General features: G+C 38.3%; 2 long non-coding RNA genes across 3 annotated transcripts in view; one reads left to right on the top strand and one right to left on the bottom strand.

The window, feature by feature from the left end:
- Positions 1-3,583: 3,583 nt before the first annotated feature.
- LOC136794239 (uncharacterized) lies at positions 3,584-9,119 on the bottom strand. Its single transcript, XR_010840663.1, has 3 exons — positions 8,876-9,119; positions 6,254-6,400; positions 3,584-3,795 (listed from the first exon to the last, which is right to left on the bottom strand). It is a non-coding gene; the product is annotated as an uncharacterized lncRNA (long non-coding RNA).
- Positions 8,877-22,791, top strand: part of LOC136794238 (uncharacterized) — a 193,316-nt gene continuing 179,401 nt past the window's right edge. For both annotated transcript variants that reach the window (XR_010840661.1, XR_010840662.1), the window contains exon 1: positions 8,877-9,578. This is a non-coding gene — a long non-coding RNA (uncharacterized lncRNA). The remainder of the gene's footprint in view (positions 9,579-22,791) is intronic.

Genomic DNA, 22,791 nt, shown 5'->3' with positions numbered 1-22,791 from the left:
GTGAAAAAAGGACCCACTTTATCCCCTCAGTGCTCCTTTAAGTTTGATGGAATTCCTTTCTTATCTTACAACCAAAGAATTTTGATTTCCTGAAGCTTTGAGTTTTCTGTTTTGTTTTTAATTCTCATTACCTTGTGGTACATTGTCATATGGCATGTTGCACAGCATTAAAAAAAAAAAAAAAAGAGGTCAATTTCTACTCCTGAATTATCTTCTTTTGGCTTCCCTTCTACTATCTATTCTTAGTTTTCTTCTAACCATCCTGGCTACTCTTTCCCAACTTTTTTTTTTTTTTTTTTCAGGTATCTCTTCTTCTGCCTGCCCCTTAAATATCAGTGTCTTTCAGCTTTTGTCCTGGAGCCTTTTCTCTATCTAGCCTACTTCTCTCTCGTGTCTTGGACACGTCTCCCAATCCATCTCCTCAACCTAGCTTTCTATGACCCATCCTACCTTAAATTTATAATTTTCAAAGTTGAATTTGCCTTCTTTCCTTCCTAAAACTCACTTCTCTTTCTAGGTTCTGAATCTCAATTCACTTAAGTTTCCCAAAACAGAAGCAAAACTTGTCCTTGATTCTGTCTTCTCTCCCTATTGATGCTACCAAAATATCTTTACATTTGCCCATTTTTTTCATCCCCACTGTCCTGGCTCAGGTCCTTGTTATCTATTACCTGGACTATTGTAATAGTCCCCTAACTTGTCTCCTCATTTACCCTCTCCTATCCCTAAAATCTGTGCTAGTGTGATATTTCTAAAGATAACACTTAACACTACCCCATTATAAAATTATTTAATAAATCCCTATTGCACATAGGAAAAGTTCCAAACTCCTTAATATGACTACATAGTTCTTCATAACCCATCTTACTTCTTCAGCCTTATAATTTGTACTCTAATTCTGAATCATAATAAATACGACTCATCTTTGTCAAGCACCAATGTCTTAGTAACCGACCTTGACTCCTGTCTTTGGGTGGGAAGTTGATTTTGACCAGAGCCAATAATATTACCCCATATTCTGGGACAAAGTGCTTGATCCAAGATGGGCACATGACCCAAGACACACCAATTCAATTCCTTCCCTGGGATTTTGGTTGGAGGGCAATTCTCCGTGGTGTTTCTACACATCCTGTGACAGCTTTTATCCTGGACTATCTTTTCAAGGATATTTGCCTATCAAACAGCCAGATGTTAGAGATAGGGTCAGAGGACATTTTTGTTCCCTGGCTAGTATAATAAAGATAATGTCGGGCTTCCCTGGTGGCGCAGTGGTTGAGAATCCGCCTGCCGATGCAGGGGTCACGGGTTCGTGCCCTGGTCCAGGAAGATCCCACATGCCGCGGAGCAACTAAGCCCGTGAGCCATGGCCGCTAGGCCTGCGCGTCCGGAGCCTGTGCTCCGCAACGGGAGAGGCCACAACAGTGAGAGGCCCGCATACCACAAAAAAAAAAAAAAAAAAAAAAAAAAAAAAAAAAAAAGATAATGTCTCCCAGCAGGGTGAAATTTGAGCAGGTTTGCTAGCAGTCCCTCTCTGAGATAGAAAGTTTCTTAAGATCAGAGATCCTTAGGGGTGACACAAGCCCACTGTGGGCGCAACATCTACCTGGGATGCTCCACATCGTCCCCATGATGCTAGGGGACCAAGGGGGAACTGATGTGAACAGTAAGCTCACGTTGCCCCGCTGTGCCATGAGACTTACATGTCTTTGAGCCAGCAGTCTAGAGTCTTCTACCAGCATCCATGTAACTGTGGCAGGCTAACTTGTTAGCTTGTAAGGTAAATCTCAGACCCTGCACAATTACTGACATTTTTGCAGCCTGGAGCAAATGGAAAATAGCACCTCTCCTTCCTTTTCAATAGCAAAGCTACCATTTGTAAATTCACATCACTTGGTATCTATTTTCTCAAGTTGTGTGGAGAAAATAATCTACAGAAGTAGAGAGTAAACCTCACCTGCAAAGACAAGCAAAAGGCAGGGGCAGAGATGAAGAGAACTGTGACATTTTTTTAGTCTTTATATCTTGCCATCTCTGATGCCAGCCAAGTAGACCCACAGGTTGATTAATGAGCCAGTAAATTCTACTTTTTCAGTTGAGCCAGTTGGAAATGCATTTCTGCCAATCACCACCTGAAGATTCCTGACTAATACTTGACTGACGTTCAGTTCCTTTAAATCACCATGCTCTCCTGTATTATGATAAATTTGCTACCCCCAAACACTGTTCAATCACTATTCACTCTCCTCTCCTTTCCCTGGCTCACCGCTTTAGGTCTCACCTTAATACCAATTCTGGGAAGTGTCCACTTTTCACCCCCACCCCTGTCTAGGCCGAATATCTTTTCTATGTCCCCTTATAGCATCCTGTGTTTCATATCACAGTACCTCCCACAGTACATGGAAATAGCCTATCAATGTGTCTATACTCTCCTTGACATACATGTTCTGTGAGGGTGGAGAACTTATTTATCTTGTTCATTGTTGATATCCCAAGCACTTCAATAAATATTTACTAAATGAAATCTTATAACCCTCATCTATGAAATGAGAGTATTATTTAAAGATCATACAACACGTAAGTCACAGAGCTAGGATTTCTTACCAGGTGAATCTGATTCCAATGTTAAATCTAAATATAGCCAGGGTTGTATGGATCATTACCCAGTGTCACATTCTGAGTTTCATATATTAAGAAGATGTGTTTTAAATTTGTCAAAAGCAAACGTTACAGGGCTTCCCTGGTGGCGCAGTGGTTGAGAGTCCGCCTGCCGATGCAGGGGACATGGGTTCGTGCCCCGGTCCAGGAAGATCCCACATGCCGCGGAGCGGCTGGGCCCGTGAGCCATGGCCGCTGAGCCTGCTCGTCCGGAGCCTGTGCTCCGCAACGGGAGAGGCCACAACAGTGAGAAGCCTGCATAACACACACACACACACACACAAAACCCCACCACCACCACCAACAACAAATGTTACAGAAGAAAAACAAACAAACAAACAAAAACGAGTGAACTCTCAGCCATAGAGTCTTGAGGAAGAACCAAGAAATTGGAATTATTTGCCCTGAGAAAGATATGGTCAAAGGAAAACGTAACATTGTATGTCTATCTTCTATGAAGCATCAAGTATAGCATGAAGAATAAAGAATTTCTTGGGCTTCCCTGGTGGCGCAGTGGTTGAGAATCCGCCTGCTGATGCAGGGGACACGGGTTCGTGCCCCGGTCTGGGAAGATCCCACATGCCGCAGAGCAGCTGGGCCCGTGAGCCATGGCCGCTGAGCCTGCGCGTCCGGAGCCTGTGCTCCGCAATGGGAGAGGCCACAACAGTGAGAGGCCCGCGTATCACACACACAAAAAAAAGAATAAAGAATTTCTTGAGAAACAAGTGAATGGAGTTGTGAAACCTAGAGAGGTTTTCAAATCAGAATATATTAAATAATTATGATTTACAAGAGCCATGCCTAAGCCAAGGAAGAGATGGAATATCCTCTTAGAATTTCCTTGGGTCTTGTCACTAACTATTACGGCAGGGCCAGTTGGTACTATGGAGTAGGCTGTGTCTATCCATTGCTTGTCATTTTGTCCTCTTCAGTTCTTCATCTGTAGAAAGGCTTAACCCTGTAACCACTGGAGTGGGCCCCAAACCAATCATTGTACTTCATCTTCTGGGATTTCTATACTGAGGTTAGATAAGAGAAGTGCTGTCTTGCCTGCTCTAGTGATGACAGGAATCATATATTTGGAGCTTTCAGGAGTCACACTCCTTATGACATGGAGAAAACTCAGTTGCAGCAGAAAAACTGAAGGCAACAGAGAAAGAGGAACAGGATTGGGGTGTAGCGGGGAGTGCAGGAAAGGTGGGAAAGGGAGAGAGACAGAATCGTAAAGAAAGAGAAGAATGGTGTTCAAATTCCCAGGTTCTGACTCCCTTTAATTTTATTTGCCGACACACGTCTCTCCCTCTTTTTCATGAAACTAGTTTAAGGTTCTTTTCTATCAACTACATACTAAAGAGTACTGACTTATTTCCAGATTACATTTTTACTTATGGGATGGGAGGAAATACTCTCATTAACTTTCAGTCATATTGCCCCAAACGTAGCAAGGTTTAATAAATAATGGCATGCTTTTTGCCAATCTCTTGATCATCATTTTTTCTCTTAGATCTGTCTTTAAGCCCAGAGAATCTATCATAAAAGCTTTGGGATTATTGCAATGAAGTTAATAATGCTCATATATCCCCATCTTGAGTCTATAAGATTGGCAAACTTTTTCTATAAAGGGCCAAATAGTAAATCTTTTGGTGTTGTGGGTCATAGGACCTCTTTTGCAACTACTCAGCTTTGCTGCTGTACTGTGAAAACAGCCAGGGTAAATGTGTAAAGGAATGAGCATGGCTGTGTTCCAATAAAACTTTATTTACATAAACAGCAGGCCAGATTCGGCCTATAGACTATAGATATCTAGTCTAGATGATCCAAATGCTTGCTGTAAAAACAATTATTTCAATAGAAAATAGAGCATTTTGAGATCTTCTGGTATCAAGGCTTTCTAGTTCTTTCCTATAATCCCTTCTATTTTAAGTTGGCAAGCACTCAACATTATCCTAGTTGCTGCATTTGTACACTATTTTAAGTGTACAAATGTGGAAATGAAGTACTTTTGTCCTTTACCATCTTGGCTGACCTTGTTTTCACCATTCTCACTATTCCCTTGTTCTCACTAATGGAGCTTGAAATTAAACGTCATTTCTGTTTATCTGTTAACAACATGCATAGCATTCCGCATAAAGTACATGTCTCTTAAAAGAACTGATTCACTGTAAAACAGGGGTTTGAGCAAGATGAGATGACTTCTTTTGGTCTGGTGTGTTCTTTCTCCTTCTTAAGACTTAAGGTATGGGAACCAATTGCTGTGGCTGCCCATTAATACATTAACAATCATGAAATTTGTGATCTCAACTCTGAGAGTTTTTTGCATTCTGTAGGTGTCTGATTACTGTTAAGTTGATGCATCCTAGTGGAATTAGACTTTTTTTTTCATAAAGGCAATGTAAGCACATTTTATAATCCCTTAGCCCTATCTAATTATCTTCTGTGGTGGTTTTAAGATTTGTCCACAAGATCTGACAGTTTTCCTTCAAAAGGTGGAGCCTAGTTTCCCTTCCCTTGAGCGTGGGCTAGACTTAGTTACTGGCTTCTAGCAAATAAAATTAAAGGGGGTTGATGGTGTGTGACTCAGAAATTTAGTCAAAAAAGACAACACAGCTTCCTCTGTGCTGTCTCTTAGAAGCCAGCTACCATGTCATGAGGGTATTCAGACAGCCTTATGTTGAGACCTACACCCATGTGGCAAGAAATTGAGGCCTCTTGGCAACAGCCACATGAGTGAGTTTAGAGTGGACCCTCCAGACCCTGTCAAATCTTCAGATTACAACTTGATTGTAACCTCATTAGAAACCCTGAGCCAGAATTACCCAGATAAGTCATTCCTAGATGCCTGGCTCACACAAACTACAAGATAATAAATGTTTATCATTTTAGGTTTTAGAGTAAACGTTACACAATAGTAGACAACTAATACATCTTCTAAGGGTGTTTATGGCTCCAAGCGGAGAGGCCAGTGGTGAAGGCAATGTGCAGCTGCATGGTATAAATAAGCATCCAGCCAGTTGCTCAGCTGGAAGCCAGGCCCAGATGTGCAGGTGAGGGAAGACAGAGTTCAACTTAATGAGTTGAATACATTTAAGCCAATTCATTTGTTCAAAATTATTAGATTATTTTTGCCAGATATTAGTAGCCTCTAATACTAAGGTTCTCAGCCTTAGCTACATATCTGAGGAGTTTCAAAAGTATCAATAGTGATACCTGGATCCCACTCCCAGAGACTCTGAATTATTTGTAGTAGGCTGTAGTCTGGGTATCAGGATTTAAAATTTCCCCAGGCATTTCTAATGTACAGCTAAGACTGAGAACTACTGCTTTAAAAGTTAGAAGTTGGAAAGCGTAATGTTTTCCCCCAACATCTCTCTATCAGATGATAAATTACAAAGAAATCAAGTCTCAGACCAAATGTGCAAAGCAAACATTTAGAGGTAAGCAGAGACAGACATCAAACTTCTCTGAAGTCTCAGTGAAGTCACAGATACCTATACTTTTAGGCACTCTAGACAGCCATGAGGCATAAAGGATTTGCTCATGCAGATCTGATAATATTCTAGGGACAGAATTCAGCTAAATGTCTGGTCAGATCCTGTGCCTGACAATCTTCCTTGACGAGGCCCATGGCCTTCTGCAGTGGGTGATGGGCTCACCAGGTGCCCAGTCCTCTCTGCAGGGGGGTGGGGGGAGGTGCCTGGGCAAGACTTCTTCCAGGTCATTCAGATATTTTGAGCACCATTCATTTCTACAAAGAGGAAAAAGTCTTTAATATCCATGATCCCAACTAAACACAAACTGCAGATTTGAGCTGAAGTGAGTAGAAGATCTTGTGATAGCAGCCTCGGGAGTGTGGGCTGATGAGGGCACCAGCTTCTCAGCCCTGGAAGCACATTAGAGCCACCGAAGAAACTTTTAAATAAAGACCCCGATACCAACCCCACTCTAATTTAATCAAAAACTCTGAGGGCAGAGCCTAGGCATTGGTATTTTTAAAAAACCTCTCAACAAATCAAGATTGGCACTGGACGCTAAAGGGGTCATAATACACACAAGGGAGTTTTTTGGGTGGAGAAACTCTTCTATGTTCTGATTGTGAGAGTTTTTTACAAATCTGTACACGTATTAACACTCATAGAACTATACAACAACAACAAAGGAAAAGGTCAATCTTATTGTATGATAATTTTAAAAATAAAATATTATACCTATTAAATTCTTTATAAAAGTCTCAGAGCCTAATGTACAGCCAGGGTTGGAAGTCACTGGCTTAGATTCTTTCAAGGGCGGATCCACCATCTCTGAGATGAGCATTCACAGTTAGTGTACCACCAGTGTTAACTTCTTAAGTTAACAAACCTCCCCTCACCGTACATATGCACATGTCCACATATATAAACTCACCACATTGTCTATGTGGAAGTACTTTAAATTATAAATACTGTAATAGTGAGGTAGAGCTGTCTTTTGCAGATTCACACTGGGGAATTTCAGAATATTACAGTGGGGAATTACATGAGTTAATAGTTCTATTAATCTCTGCACTTGGAGAAAAAAACTCATAAGGCAATTGCTTTGCCTCAAAACAATGTTTCTCAAACCTATAAACTGGGGTCTTTATAGAATAACAAAGAATCCCCAAAAGAGACAGTTTGGCAGTTTAATTAGTTTCATTTCTGAGTAGGATCACAGGAAGAAATAGAGACACTTTATATCACAAAACAGTGTGCATGAATATGTGTGTTTATATTATATAAATGAAACAAAAGTTTCAAGAAGCAATTCATGCCTCTCTTTATCTCATGGCAGTGTTGGTCATGACTCAGTATCTTGCTATCATGACTCACGAATGGTGAGAAAATCCCAGTTAAAACACTCTGGGAGAATATAACCAGGTACCTGTGCTTCTTCCTGACACCAGGCAAGGAGACAGATAAGAATTTGACCACTGGCCGCACCATTCTCTAGCTTTCTGAAGTTAGACAAATTTCTTGATCTTTGTGTGCCTCCATTTGCCCACTCACAAAATGGGAATGATAACAGAAAACTTCATGCTGTGGTTGCGATCACTGAATTCTCATCTGACAAACTCAACTCTTAAGTTTCTCTCCCTCTACCTTTAAGACTCACTGAAAAAGAGACAGGACATGGACACCCTGAACTATTTCTGAGTTTGGAGGCCAGAAGGCTAAACCTGAATTTATCATCTTTTTCCTTTGAATGATGAAAGTCTTATCAGAGCTTTCAATATGTGAAATATCCAAAGGTCTAAAAACCAGCATGAATTCTTTAATCTCCAATGATTTGAGACACTCTGGTTGGCACTCTGCTTGGAGGAAAAAGAATAAATTAAGCAGTTGTTCTGGCCAAAGAGAACTGAGCAGTGATCTAAGTTGATCTGTCCCATCCACATTCTTACGTTAAAATAACCAGGAATATTTCACTTCTATGAATTTGCCTTACAGAAAACCAACAGTATATAAGGGAAAATGAGACGATTATCCTAGCTAAAGAAAAAGGCGTGCAAACAGTCTCAGTGGAAGGGCATGGCCACACAAATAGTTCTGGTTGAATTCCTCACCATTCACTCACCCCCAAGGCGTCCCAGGGCATCTGGGGACCTAACCGACTAAGCAGAGTTTATTCACATAATCACTGGGGCACTTCCTAAGGCTTTATAGACATGGGAAAATATGCTATATGTATAGACATATAAATCATGCAAAATGCAAGTGAATACTAAGAAATAAATCACAAGGCAGACAACACGGCTACTTCGTTCAGCCTCTCACTTCTGTTATTTTGGGCAAGGGCTGGGGGGTGGGTAGATGGCGGTTGTCTCACCGGCAGCCAGTCCTGCTCTTAATTCACACCTTGGACAGCAGATCTAATTCACTAGCATGTGCTGTTCAGCCTAATGTCTGTTTAGGCCAAGACCGGAAACTTCTCCAAGTCCTGGAGGAAAACAGTCAGCCTGATGCAAATTTCGCGGCGAAGTTAGCCTAGGTCAATACATTTAAATCTCCAAACCGGCGTTTAGATTGCAAAAGCTATCAAAAACATTGCTAATCCTGAGAGAAAAGCAGGTGTTTGTTCACAATTCTGGGAATCCCCCCACCCCACCCCGGGGTGAAATCTGAAACTGGCCCCTGAACACAGAGGGCGGGGACAGACTGCCACTCCAGATCGGTAGGTGGCAGCTTTAATGAGCAAGGAAACTTACACTGGAGGCTTGTCTCTGGCGGCCGCAAAATGAGCAATCTCCACACCCGACCGCCAGAATCTTAAAAGTTATACAGAGGCTTTAACTGGGTTCAGTCACGTTTTCAGTCCGGATGGTCTCAACACCACATTGTTTTCTCAAAGCTGCGTCCTGGAAAACAGCTCCTCCTGTGGGAAAGCTGAGCAGAAGGTACATTCCAAGGACGGGGAGAGGGTGAGGAGCCGCCGACTTCCGGGTTCAGCTTCCGGGTCAAACAGCGATCACATCCTCCCCACGGCCTCCTCCAAAAGCAGGAGCAATAGGTTCTTTGAAGTGAGACAAAATTATTAAGGGGGCTAAAGAGCACAAACCATGCTTAATAAGAATGAAACTGAATTGGGAGGAAAATTAGCTATAACGTACATTTAGAAAGGGAAGAAACGTCAGTGTTGAATCTGAAAATGATAATTTTCAAATGACGCCCGGGGCCACGCACGAGGGGACTACAAAATGAAGTCTTGGCTTCTTCTCACTTTGAAAATGCACTTGAGTTTGATATGAACGTACACATTTGACTTTTGCATTCTGCCGGTTGGTTACACCACAGGACAGCCCGCGTCAGGGACATCTGTGTCTGAAAGTACTGGAAACCTCCGGGTCTCTCAGAGTCTTTCTGGGCCAACATCTCACAGGGTTGCTGTAACTTCAATGAACTATATACCAGGTAATCCTCACTTGTTCTTTTTCCTTTTCCTCCTTGTTTTCTTTCTTTCTTTTTTTTTTTTTTTCTAACTAGCTTACTAAGATTTGAAATGTCCTTAACGGAAGAGGAGGACTTGAAGGCTTCAAGTCCTCAATGAGGAATGAGTGGTTTAGTACAGGGTTCTGTCTGGATGAAGCAGGTTATCCACCTCCAAAATCTCAGGTAACTAAATGTGTGTCACTGAACCCTGGTGGTTTGCGGTTGGGATGCTGCTAGGTGAACAGCCAGAGAATGCTGACTGCCTTGAGGCTGGAGAAGGAGGAAGGAGGGAGCAGATCGATTTGCCTAAAGCCTGCTCGCCTTGTTTGCCTTTAGCTGTGAGTAAAGTTAAAAAAAATAAAACAATTAATTTTTTTTAAAATTTGCATTAAAGTTCAAAGATTCTGACCCTTTGCAAAGTCTAGGAGTAGTACTTTTATCCCAATGGATTGCAGACGTTGATTTCTTAAATGGGTTACTTAGTAATTTTGTCCTGCACCCCTACTTTGGTGTGGGTTTTAACAACCCCTGGGAGCCTCTTCTATTCTGCCTCTTCATAGTGTCTTGGTTTCCATTGGCTCGGAGCTGTAGGAAGGCACATGGGCAAGGTCAAAGCTAATGGAATGGAGACCATGATTCCGATTCCTCAGCTTTTTATACTTTCCTCTGCTTTTTACTCCTTGGGCTCCATGTCTATAAATATTCCTGATTTTGAGGACAGACATCTGAATTAATAAAAACACATAGCACAGCAGGGACATATGTGGGCTTTAATCCTTTGGCATTTCCCTGTTCTCAGTTCTTAAACTGACCTTTGCTTCCTGTTCAGAGGCAAGCTTGGCTGAGGCCCCTTTCCTTGCCATCCTACCACCTATTCTTCTTACCTGGTAGCCTGGTAAAGGCAAGATTCTGTGAGCCAGGATTCAGTGTGAAGGACCAGCTGACCACTGGCCAACATCCCATGGTTTCTTGACCTTTTTATTATTTTTAAAAATTTGATACCATAAGGGTAACAAATAAGACAAAATTTGCATTAAGCCAGGAACTGGCTTCTGGAAGGAATCTTAATGTTATACTTCTTTGTTTTTAGATAGCTTAGAAAAACAAACATCCTATGGCTGGAGTTCAGTACTAATTTTTATATAATGTCTGTTCTAGAGAGTTTCCTCATTTAATATAGAGCTCTCAATAGCCATTTAAGATGGCCATAGACATTAGTAAATATATTCCAGAAAAACTTCACAGTATAGCATTAATTTTGTTTACATCTGAGAGCCTGATATAAGCATACAATCTGTTTTAATGAAGAGGTAACTCAATAAGCTCATCCATATATAGAATTGATGAATTAAGAGGGACTACAACATTTACTTTTGTATATTCCCCAGCCCATAATTTTTTTGAACATATATCACTATTTTGCCTTTTTAAAAACAGCATCGTTGTGAATTACAAATCGTAAATGGTAATTGTTTGGTTCTACTTATTTTGAGGTTTATTAAAATGATTGTACATCCTAGTTTTTTGACATGCTTTTTTGGTTCAATGTTATACACCTGACATTCATCCATATTGATGTATATAATTGTTCTTCATTCAGTTTTGTTGATGTATAGCCTGCTTTTAAAATGTATTCATTCATGGCTTTGTCCAGGTATTTTGGAATAAAGGAATAGAAGGGGGGAAAAAAGGAAATTCAGATTTTTGAGAAGAAATTTTCAGAGAGCAAAACTTTTGCACATAGGGACGTCACCAGCCCACAATTTGAGATCATTCAATTATAATACTACCTTTTTAATACTTCCTTTACCTTACATATGAAAAATTAATGAACTGTAGTTTATATTTTGATGGTTAGAGTAAAGAAGTAGTCGTCACCTGCATCTCACACTCTTCTCTCATCACTTTCTCAGTGTTATTTCCCCAGGGATACAGTGCCTGTATGTCTTTAAATCTATAGGTGATGCCAACAGCAAGTAAGCTTTTCTAGTGATTCATACACACTTAAGTCCCAAATGAAAAATTTGAAAAAAATTCCAGCTGTAAATATTACTTTTATACCAATTAAAAAATCATGTATTTCTCCCTGTTGCTTGGAAATGGCACCCAGCCTCTTAAGTGATAGCTCTTAGAGAGCCAAGAAGTTGCTAAAATAAGAAAAAAAATTAGTAGTTCTAGGTTTCAATTAACATTGTCATTATTTTAAAGTATAGTTAAGTTGTATTTTCAGAATTTAAATGCACTTGCCATAGTATCAGAAGCAAAATCTAAATATGAATAATTTTTCTTTGTCCTTATTTCAAACTGAAAATATTCCTGGGACTTGTGCAAGGAAATAGAACAAATGGTTAAAGTGTTTTGTATAATTACAAATGGCTTCATGTAGTCAGAACTGACTTGAGCAATTTTTTTGTCAACTTAGTTTAAAATAATTGCCCAAAATTCATTATTCAGTAATTTAACATTTAATTAATAAATTGATTAAATGTAGCTTTTGAAATTGTTTCCAAAGCTCTTGTATTATCTTTTAAAAATAACCAAGAAGGAAAGGTCATTATTTTGAAGAAAAAATGGGGTAGGTCTGACTTGCCTTTGACTAAAATTTCTATCAAATGATTTGTAAATATGAGAAGCCCAAAGCTTTATCTGTTAGGCAGGAATTAAACAATCTATTGTTACTATTAATGGAAAAAATATAGAACTAGTTCACATCACTATATAGCAAAAAATCATTAACTTGCAGAAATTAAGCTTATTAAAAAACTTAAATACTGCTTCAAAAAGTGGTCATTTTAGATAAATTAAGACCATGTATGTTTACAACAGGAATAAAACAGTGATATTTATAAAATAGTTTTCCTTGCTGATATCTCAACAATTGAAGCAACAGCAAATTTCTATCTAATAATGAACAAATACTAAAATTTGACTTTAGTGTCTACCTTAGTTCCCTAGGGCTCCCATAACAAATTAGCACAAACTGGGTGGCTTAAAACAATAGAAATTTATTTTCTCACAGTTCTGGAGACTAGAAGTCTGAAATCAAGGTGTCTGCAAGGGTGATTCCTTCTGGAGGTTCTAAGGAAGGATCTGTTCCTTCCCTCCCTCCTGGTGTCTGGTGGTGGCCAGCAATCCTTGGCCTTCCTTACATTGTAGATGCATCATTACAGAATCTACCTCTGTCATTACATGGTGTTTTCCTTGTATTGTCTCTGTCTCTGTGTAGGCACATCACCTTCTTATAAGGACAAATCTAATCTAGTATGACTTCATCTTAACTATTTACATCTGCGAAGACTATTTCCAAATAAGGTCATATTCTGAGGGTCTGGGTAAATATGAATTTTGGGGGGACATGATTCAGTTATTCAACCCAATATCTCAACAATTGCAAAGAAAAAATTAACAATTCAAAAAAGTGGCTCAGAATATATTTTTGGTACTCATGTACTTGAAGTGGCAGTTAAGTAATTTTATTTGGGAAGTGTGTTGCTTAGTTTTTACTGAATTTTATCAGACTAAAGAATGAGGAAGTAACTTAATAATACTTACTATTTTTAGGAAATATTGGCATAGTCTCCATATACTTTATTAGAAAGAGTCAACAAATATTTATTGAACTTTTACTATGCTCAAAGCACAGATTTATGGAATATCAGTCTTTCATTTATCTGAGACATGATTACTATTGATTAAAATATTTATCATATCTCTTCTTGATTGTTTGCAGTACATAAAGAAGGACATGAGGTATTGGCAAAAGGAAAAGAGAAAAGATATAGTACTTTTCTTGAAAAGCTTTTAAATAAAGATATACTATATTATAAAGAGAGAGGGGCAGTTTGGTAAGTTGGGGCATTACAAGCTGCTATTGACTAGCCATGTGAGTCAACTTCTCTGCATCTCAGTTTCCTCATCTGTAAATGAAGGCAGTAATACTTGTTCCTGCCTCCCAAGACTTTTAGGAGGATTAAATGAGTAGATGCATGAAGAGTGTTTAGAGCCATGCGTGGACACAGGAAGCTTGGTATAAGTGTTAGCTATTGTTACAAGGAAAACTAGTACATATAAATATTTAAGAATAATGTGGGACAATATTGGAAAGTCTTTTGGGCCCCAAATATTTTCCAGAAAATGGTTTCCAGAGAACAGTGGATAACTTGGTAGTAATAAACAAATTATTTGTGAAGGTAATTGATTTTCTTATTGACAGGAATCGTATGTCTATTTCAATGTAATGAGTGGTTTTTGCTTGAACAGTATAATAATTTATTCTGGAGTTGAGTTTCCTGTTAAAAGTTAATCAGAAAAATTAGTAAATGGAAAAACTTTTGGAGAATTTGAATTGTATTGGTTTTTTTTTTCTTTTTTATATCATGTGGGTTTATTTCCCTGTGTGAGGTCTTCTGACAATGGTCACGATAAAAGTATGGACTTTCTGTTTTTTACCCCACTTAAAAAAAAAAAAAACACTGAAATAGGAAATAAGACAAAATAAGACAGTCACCTCGAGCATACCCTGGTCATGGGTTCTTGTCTCTAAAGAGGAATCTTCTACTGCCATCGATTTCTCAGACCAACTATACTTCCTTGGACATCTACTGCCATAGACAAAAACATACTGAACGAGAGCAGTTGAATTACCCTGATTTTAATGTTTTCTTCCCCAAATCCAGCCAAGACTAGTAGGGGAACTGAAATGAAGACTGAGTGACCATAAATCTTGTATGAGTGCAACTCCACCACTGGCTGTTGGGCAGTGCATTTTGTTTTGCATTGACCAGCAATATTTAAGGAGGAAGTGAATCGAGGTGGTTAAGGCATGCAATACGTGCTGCTATAGCTGTCATCCACTCAGTATATTTGTTAAGGTGCCGCTGAGCTGGGAAACCTGTGATAAGCCAGGTTCTACCAGTCGCTGGAGGATGGTGGGCCAGATAATTCCAGAGCTACAGTTTCACAATGTCTCCAACCAGAAAAAGGCTGCACACTGCATCCTTCTCCTATGTGCTTAAATGTGTCTTCATTTTCTTCTACCACATCTGCTTCCTGCAGGTGCTTTTTAGAGTTGCTATGAAGAAAAGAACAGGACTAAAGTGTCCAATATTGTCCCGGGCAAACATGAATGTAGGGTCACCCAACTTATTGTATGTCATATTAGATCCTTTAGGGTGATAATAAATATTTGCTTAGGAAGTAGATAGTGTATAGCATTTGCAAAAAATGTTTGGAACACATTGAGGGTCTAGGTGGACCACTGTTCGTGAAACGTTTTATGAAACAAAACATATGTTTGTGAAATGGATTTAAATGTTTTCTTAGAAACAATGGATTCTGCATCCCCATCCTCATTCAGATTTAAAAAGAAACTACATAAAAACCAAAGGAGGGAATTATCACTTCTATATCAGTTTAAATGCCTATGGATGATGTTCAGTTCTTTAATGAGGACCTTAATTGTGTAATACAAATCCTTGGGATTAAAGGTTTCTAAGGATGACTGATATCCCATTAACTTTTTAATAATGTTACAATACCTCAGGAGGAAATTAGGTCTGTCCCCTAAAGATCATTAGAACAGTCTGCCTATTTTGCTTACATTTTCATCATGGTGACTTTTGATTCTAAGAGTCTTTTATGGTTGTTTCAGGAAAATGGTTTATTGTAAGTCCCATTCATTTATGGGTATAAGATCATTTAAGTGCAGATTTCCCTGTTGCTGGAAGTACCCCTCGTATAATTCTAGCAAGTGTTCCCAATTTTATAAGATGATAATGAGAGTTTAATGGCTCTCTACCCCCTAGAGGAAAAATGGTTTCTAGCACATTAGAGATATAAGGACTTTGCTTTCTCGGGAAAGATAAAAACCAAAATCGACCCCATTCTCAAACTTTAATCCTCCAGTGGTTAATTGGATAATATTCTTAGCATGTTTCAGTCTGTTTTCAATGCTTTCTTATCACATGTGCTGTAAACTGCTTGATGATTTTAGAGGTATTAAATTATGGAAAATATACTCATCTTCAAATAAATGAAACTTACTATCTGCCTTTCCAAACTAGAATAGACTCAAAAGGAAGGTAGAGAGGAAATAAACCCTATGAAGGCTCAGGGTCTTGTCCTCATCAGTGTAGGTTATAGGACTCCAGTGGCCTGGGGCATGTTGCGATATCCTCTCAGAAATAAAGAACAAATCGTTATATGTTGCACCTCTCCCCATTTAGAAGGATTCGTGATGCTTGGTAGGCCACTTCAGCTTCTGGAGGCAGTATATTCCAAGGTTGGAAAATGATTCTAACTCGCTTACCAAGTGACAGAAAAGGCTGCGAGCACTGATTGAAACGTGGCCTGGGAAAGGTTTCTGTGGCAGACCCAGGCTGTGGTACAGGAGGTCTGCTGCTAGAGCTATACCACCCAGAGCCTCTTTGGTATTAGAGGGACCATCAGTGGGAAAAGATAGTTAGGGTTCGGGAATCTTCGCTAAGGAAACACTACTTAGAAAAAAAAAAAAAAAAGAATGAGTAGGAGGAGGAAGAGCGACAGAAGAGGATCCTATACTTAGACGTTTCTCACCGTATATATATATATATTTCTTTTTTTAAAAATTTCTCTAAGTGTCCACGCATGTGACTCCTCACCATGGGTTTGCTAAAGCTATCCTTTTACAAACTAAAATTTGCAATATCAATCTAGTATGGACACATGACAACATTTCCAGACAGGTGAGCTGCTTGGCCCTCAGACATCAATAGTACGTCAATTCAAATATGGTTGAGAGTAAGAAAGAAGACTTATAGTAGTTTTATTAAGTAGCTTTTCATAGGATATCTAACAAAAGTAAATTAATCTATTGTTTCTCACAATACTAGTTTTTTTTAACATTTTAAAAATTTATTTATTTATTTTTGGCTGCGTTGGGTCTTTGTTGCTGCGCGCAGGCTTTCTCTAGTTCTGCAAGCAGGGGCTACTCTTCATTGCGGTGTGCCGTCTTCTCATTGCGGTGGCTTCTCTTGTTGCGGAGCATGGGCCCTAGGCTCATGGGCTTCAGTAGTTGCAGCATGCGGGCTCAGTAGTTGTGGCTCACAGGCTTAGTTGCTCCGCGACACGTGGGATCTTCCCGGACCGGGGCTCAAACCCGTGTCCTCTGCATTGGCAGGTGGATTCTTAACCACTGCGCCACCAGGGCAGTCCAACAACACTAGTTTTATTATAAAAAATTAAAAACAGCTTAAATACCAAGGACAGGAGAATGGTTAAGCAAATTGCTGCACCTTCAGACTTCAGGGTACTATGTAGTAATTAACAATAGCGTTTAGAAAAAATGTTCATGTTAAAATAAATATCTATATTCTTACTAAATATAATCTCTATATATGTATCTATATACATATGTCATACTGTGTATACAATATGTGCATAATAAATTATTAACATCATCAACATATTCACGATAGCAACAAAAAACAAAAATATCAATCATTTATTCATTGTATAGATAGTTTATTGATAACACAATGCCTAGGCACTAATTGTCAATATAATATCCATGACAGTGGAATTTTTCTATTTTGTTTCCATATTCTCAAATCTGAGAATAGTGCCTGGCACATTTTTAGGAGCTCAGTAAGTATTTATTACGTAATTTCATTCAATCTTTATGACAGTATCTGAGATAGTTTTTAATTGTCCATAAGTTTCTTTAAAATACTTTATCCACAGACAGTGGACTGTAAGTGTGTATATTGGTTTTTTACTTCTAATCCAAAGACATTTGGTCAACAATTCAATATTCGGATCAGAAACACACAATCCAGAGGTGATTGGTAATATCTGAAAGACGTTAATCAAGAATCTCTACTGCAGGGGTATCTATACCAGGTGTCAGATATCACTATGTGATTTTTTTTTATTAGAGAGTTCATTAGTTAACATAAGGAATATTAGTGCTTATTTCTCATGGGTGAAATGAGTGGTGTTCCAACTATGTTGATCAGTTAGAAATACCTTATATTGACCTGTAAATTTGCCTGAACGATGTATTAAACCTGGAAAGCCCAGCAGCCTAACATCTCCGGAGTAGTGTTTTAGATGTCATCATCTGTTCCCACTAGAAGGATAGTCGATCCTCATCTTAGAATAGTGTTAACATCTTTGCCTTGGAGTGTAACTTCCAAGAAAACTGCTGGGAGGTTACCTAAAGAGAAATGAAATATTTTGTCAGGAAATATTCGTATGTTTGACAGAAATCAGTCTGAGCTTTGCTGTCATTGCTACAGATCTTTTGACAGCCAGAATGTTGGAGAGGAGTTCTAATTATGATAGATTACCAATATTCACTAAAAAGAACCTGACAATTGTGAGGACATATACTCAGGTCAGATCACAACAGACAAATGTCAGTATTATCCCCATTTTATAGATGAGAAACTAAGGCTTAGAGAATTAAGTGATTTGTCAAGGTGACAGAAATAAGTCAGAGGCAGAACTTATTGAGATGGGATTTTAAATATCATTCTAATGTCCCTGTCCTTGTGCTTAAAACTACTAAAAAAAAAAAAAAAAGATACCAAATTGTATTTTTCTAACCGTGGGAGACAAATAACACCAAACCAAAAATTATTCATTAAAAAAACCAAAAGGAATTATACCAAAAATGTTACTAATAGTGGTTTTATGGGCAATTATTTTTCTTTCTACTTTTCTGTATCATATGAAATTTCTGCAGCTAGCATTTTTCATTTATAAAGAGGGAAAAACCCAAACTTTATTTTTCTTTAAAAAAATTTCTGGCTGAAGCAAACTGTTCTATTGATGTTCCTCAAAATAAGACATGTAGAGATAAAACTACATTCATAGGCCAAATAAAATTCTTCTTGTGTCATAGTCCTAAAATCCTGACAGAATTTTTGAAACTCACACAGAATCCCAGCCAATGTATTATTTTTTCTGTTGTTAGAGTATTTTTAAATTTTCTAAAATTCATTTCGTAAAAACAGAATATTGATTTTATTGACTAAAATATAGTGTTACTCATTATTTCAAAACCACATCGGAAGACAGTGTTGAAAAGGAGTAGAAATAAATCAAACCTCTATGTTCTACTTTAAATTTCCTTTTGCATAGTTTATGTGAATATAATAATAAAATGCATTGCAAATCTTCCTAAGGACACCCTGGATGAAAGAGAGGGTTATATTTATGTTTTCTGTTGTTGTTAATAATGTGAGAGCTCTGCTATATTTCACTTAAATGCTGTTTGGAATTTCCAAGCTGATGAATTGGAACATTATAAATATGTGTGTTATTGACATGATGGGTAAATAAAACCAGTATAGTGACAATCATTTTCCAAAATTGTTTTCAGTTGCTCACTAAGTTTGCAGTTGCTCACTAAGTTTTGTATTAAGTAACTTTGCAATGTGTGAGATATTTTAAAATGTAGGCTTTTGGTTATGCTAAGAAAAGAAATGTAAGCCAATACAATAATAGGATTTTGTTTGTAAAGTAGGGGTGGGTGGAATGACCACCTCTCTTCTTCTGATGCTTCTTTCTCCACTTATATATGTGTATGATTATTTAGGTTTACATGTGTGTGCTTGAACCACATTTTTGTATTATTTTGATTTATTTCAATAAGCATACTGTCTAATGTTTGAGACATGTTCTGATCTTGGTAACAAAAAACAACAGCAAAAATGTTATAATACCAGTTGCTAGAAATGCTAGACAATGTCATTTGGACTATTTCTATTTCTTCAATACAAAAGTAAATCAATACACTGATTATGTCATTCACCTAATATATTAACAGGTGTATGAAGACCTGTTTTTTTGTGGTGGTGGTGGTGGTTATAAGATATGGAAGAACTCATTTGAAACAAAGAGATGAATGAAATTGCCTTTAGCACTGCCAGGGAAGGAGACTAGCCTCAGTGAGGGTTCATCTGATGTATGAGAGCATACCTCTGGCCAAGATGGGTCACTGAAGTCTCTACCATTGCTTAGATTCCAAAAATTTTAAAGTTGCCCGTCCTAGAATGTGAGAATACAAGCCTGGGGAAATAATAAGCCAGTCTTTGGCCTGTTAGAGTAAAGAATGTCTACTGGACTCCCTGGGATGCTCACCATTTCACTGTACTGCTCCCTTGGAAGCCCTTCCATATGAAGCAAACATTATACTATGAACTTAGTCACAGAGCATTTGGGGTCCATTAAAATTCTGCTTAATTCCTGGCCAACCTAAAAAAAAAAAGAAAAGAAAAAAAAAGTAATTTTATACCATAAATGAAAGTTACACTAATTTTTTGCTTAAATAACTATGGAAGAAAGGCACTTTATCTTTTAAATATAAATTTATCTAATTAGTTCTTTGAACTAACAATACCAATGGACTTGTTTTCTGTTTTATTAAAGTTGGAAGAACTTTCAAATTATAACTAATTTGTATCTTGAGTTCTCTTTCAGTAGAACTAATAACTATTTTTCAATGTTTTATACATTTCTTTAGCTTGTTTTTAAGATGGCTTTTGTGTGTGTATTGCATTATTTGTTTTGAAAGATTAATCTCCAGTTCCCCAAACATGTCTTAGACTGTATTGTGTCATAATTAGTTTTTGCATATTTCTTTCCAAGTAGATTGTTAAATTCCCCGAGGGGAGAGATGATTTCTAAATTTTTTAATCTTTATAATACCACGAATAAAGTCCTGTACCTAGCTGGACTTCAACAAATACTTGCTAAATTTAATTGAATTTACAGATTTAAAAAGAAAGAGAGGAAGGAGAGAGAGAGAGAGAGAGAGATTGAGAGGGAGGGTTTGAGAGGGAGGGGGAGAGAGAAAAGTTGGAGAGAGGCAGAGGACAAGGAAGATATTAATAGGGGGAAAATGCCCTTTTAGAAAAGGTCAAAGGAAGTGGGATTATTTTGCTGGTTAAGGAAGTAACCTCGTTATAGGTTTCACATGTAAAAAATTAAGATGGGCTTCCAGGGTAGCAGGCAAAATGACCTGAGATAATGAAAAATATTTTTGACCAGAAAAAGGGTTAGAATGATAGCCCAAAATAAATGAAATGGCAGTGATCTCTATGCTTTTGACCTCCATTAGTGTTTAGAGAGAAAATTAAACCAGATGCAAGAAAGATTGCTTCCAGTATGGAGAGAAGAGAGAACAGGGAGGATTCACAGAGGAGACAATTAAAAGGGTCTAGAAGAATCCTGCAGACTTGGGCCCTCAAAGAAGAAAGGGAGGCAGAAGGCCTGAAGCAGCAGGTTCAGCATGAGCAGAGGCCCAGGACTGTGGTGGTGGAGGGGTGTTGAGTAGGGTACAGCTGATAACACAGGTGTATCAGGGTTTGAACCCAGGGCCAAATGTTAATTCTCTTCTGTAACTTCAACCTTTGCTCTTAAATGCTCAGAACTCATTTTCGCTGAGTCTCATAGTGTCAGAGTATGAAGTTAATGGAGATTGTTTTTGTATAGAATTTCTAAACTTAGAGAAGGGATGGAGTGAGAAAGTCAGGGGGCAGAACTTCTGAGGTTGTCAGTGTTTGTAGAGACCTTCTGGTTCTCCTCTCTCCTTTCAAAACTGTGCCCATTAAAGCTAAGAGAGGTTAGACAACGTGGAAAAAACGAACAGCTGGTTGGTTCAAAACCCCCATTGGTCTTCTGTGGGCTCCAAGGACCTTTCTTTAGGGAGGGCACAGTGGTGTCATGGGAAGAGCCCGGATTGTAGAAGGCTGACAGGGCTGGGTTCAAACCCCGTCTCCGTTACTCATTACTATATGCGAACTAGGAAGTTTCACTGAAAGATGGAGATAAACTTATTTGCTTCATGGGTTTGTTTGTGATGAAACACTATATCATAGTGGTTAAGGATGTGATAAATTTCTGTGCCTTGATTCCTGCTATGGACTGAATGTTTATGCCCTGCCCCCACCCCCACCCCCACCAGGTAAGGACACAATGAAAAGACCTCCATCTGTGAACCAAGAAGCAGGCTCTTGCTAGACACCAAATTTGCCTCCACCTTGATCTTGGACTTCTCAGCCTCTAGAACTTAGAGACATAAATATTGGTTGTTTAAGCTACCCAGTCTATGGTTTTGTTATAGAAGCCAGAACTGACTAAGACGATGCCCTCATATCTAATGGGAAGATAACAGTACCCACCCATAGAACTGGTGTAAGGATTAAATTGGTTAATTCCTCAAAACATCATTAATCCATGGAAAAAATTTTAGGACAGTGCCTGATACATAGTTAGTGCTCTGTAGGTATTAGTTATCATAACCATCATCATTATTGGAGTAGGATCTAGGGTTTGAATCCTCCTTCCATCACTTCTTATTTTGGGGACCTTGGTGAACGTCTCTGTGCTTCAGTTTCCTCATCTGGAAAAAGTTACTTGCTTGATAGGGTTATAGTAATGATTAAACAAACAAATATAGCAAAAGGTCTAGAGCCTGCTTGGTACATGCTAAACACTCTATAAAACTGAGAGATGCTACTAATTGTCTGAAAACCACCAAAAGATTGCCTTGTGGCTGTCATTTAATATGTAAGTGATATAATTTGTGGAATCTACAAAAACTGTAGAATGACAGGGTTAGAAAGAGTTTTAGTGTAAATATTGAGATGAACTAAGGAGAAACACTTAACACATAAAGATCTGAGTAAAGAGTGATGCAAATCCCAACTATTGACCATATGAAAAGAGATGGCATTTTTAAAAACATTAAACTGGTACCAGTAAGTGCTTATTCTGAGGAATTAATAATTGCTTCTCTTTGCCCTGAGGCTCTTCTCTATTAAAACCGAAGCAATCGTAGCTTCAGGGGAAGGTAGATATTCCCAAATAATTGCTCAACTTGGAGCAATTTTTAAATAAAATTGTATAATATTTATACACACTTTTTTTAGGAAAAAAAGATTTAAAAAACTAAACAAATGTTTTTGAAGATAAAAAATGTATTTATAGGTTTTACAGTCACATGGTTCAAAAGTCATTAAGTATAAAAGAATATCTGGTGAAAATTTTTCCTCCCTCTCCTGAACATTATTCCCCCACTTCCTCTCTGCACAGTCAATCAATGTTATTGGTTTTTTTCTTACTTTGTTTTTTTCTGCGGTACACGGGCCTCTCACCGTTGTGGCCTCTCCCGTTGCGGAGCACAGGCTCCAGACATGCCGGCTCAGCG

The sequence above is a fragment of the Kogia breviceps genome, chromosome 5 (assembly GCF_026419965.1).
Source record: "Kogia breviceps isolate mKogBre1 chromosome 5, mKogBre1 haplotype 1, whole genome shotgun sequence".
In the NCBI taxonomy this organism is placed as follows: Eukaryota; Metazoa; Chordata; class Mammalia; order Artiodactyla; family Physeteridae; genus Kogia; species Kogia breviceps.
This window is presented reverse-complemented; position numbering and strand designations above follow the sequence as displayed.